Source organism: Meles meles, chromosome 2 (assembly GCF_922984935.1).
Source record: "Meles meles chromosome 2, mMelMel3.1 paternal haplotype, whole genome shotgun sequence".
Lineage (NCBI taxonomy): Eukaryota > Metazoa > Chordata > Mammalia > Carnivora > Mustelidae > Meles > Meles meles.
Window position 1 is genome coordinate 20,327,824 of NC_060067.1, and position 1,475 is coordinate 20,329,298.

At 48.4% G+C, this 1,475-nt stretch overlaps 1 pseudogene; it reads left to right on the forward strand.

Moving 5' to 3' along the window:
- The first annotated feature begins 358 nt into the window (after window positions 1-358).
- LOC123936799 lies at window positions 359-988 on the forward strand (annotated as a pseudogene).
- Window positions 989-1,475: the final 487 nt, after the last annotated feature.

Sequence of the window (1,475 nt, forward strand, 5' to 3'; positions counted from 1 at the left end):
ACTGGAGAGGTCAGAGAAACATCAAAGGTTGTATGCTGCCTCACTATATCTTGAACAAGAATAATTACTTTGTGTGTTTTCCAAATAACTTCTACTGATATGTGGGATTTAGGGGTTAAAAATGCACCAAACTGACACCCAATAGTAGACTTCCAGGCTTCAGAACTGTGAGAAAATAAATTTCTATTGTTAAAGCCATCCAATCTATGGGATTTTGTTATGGGAGCCTGAGCAGATGAAGACAAAGGTTATATAACACACTAGACAAAAATCTGACTAACACAATAATTAACATAATTATATACTCAGTTAAGAACTTACTTGCTATTCTCTGAGCAAGGGAGCACAAGAGTGGCCCATGGAGTCTCTGGTGTCCCAGACTCAGGTAGACGTGAGCAGGACGAAGCAGGAGCCCGAGGCAGAGCAGCTAGCGCAGATGGTAGCCAAGAATGAGGTGGATGAACACTCAGACAGCTGTAAGCCCCCTGCCCAGAAGAGCAACCAGGAGATCCAGGAGCTGGACAAGGATGATAAGAGTCCACACAAGAACAAAGACACCCTGCTGGGCCACATAGCAGTGTCTGCTGACCCCAATGTACCCAGTGTTGTTGTGGCCTGCCTGACCCTGGTGTGTAGCTGGCCCTGGGTCCCCTGGAGCTGGACCTGACAGGTGATCTGGAGAGCTTCAAGAAGCAGTCCTTGGTGCTGAAGGAGGGCAGAGAAAAATCTCTTTCCAGTGAACCGGGAAACTGTGTCTGGCATGAAGTACCTCCAGCACACGTGCAGGGAAGGCATCAAGATTGACAAGACAAACCACCGTGGGAAGCTATGGGTCCCAAGCAGAGGAGTACAAGTTTATGACCCTCAGGGAGGAGGCACCCAAGGATATGCTGGTTGTGGCAGCTACAAGTCCAGCTTCACAGATGACAAGACGGCTCACCTCTCCTGGGAGTGGAATCTTTCCATCAGATAGGAACGGGAGGACTGAGTCCTGGCCAGGGAGGTGAGCAGGCCTTTGGACAGATGAATGACTTTTCTGATGCGCCCACTCCTACCACCCCCACCCTCACCTCAACACCTTATCAGAGTACAGACAGACAGGTCTGCTCCCTGGCCCGCCCTCCCTTCCCTCCTGGCCCTGCCTTCAGGACCCAGCCTCCTCAATGGTCTCATCTTACTGCTTCTGCCTGTTCCAGGGGAGTATTTATTTTTTTATTATTATATTTTTTACAGTGTTCCAAAATTCATTGTTTATGCACCACATAATATATGGAGCTAGTGCTCCATATAATACATGCCCTCCATAATACCCACCACCAGGCTTACCAACCCCCTACTTCCTTCCCCTCCAAAACCCTCAGTTTATTTCTCAGAGTCCACAGTCTCTCATGGTTTGTCTCTCCCATCCGACTTCCCCCAACTTGCTTCTCTTCTTCTCCCAATATCCACCATGTATTCCTTATGCTCCACAAGTA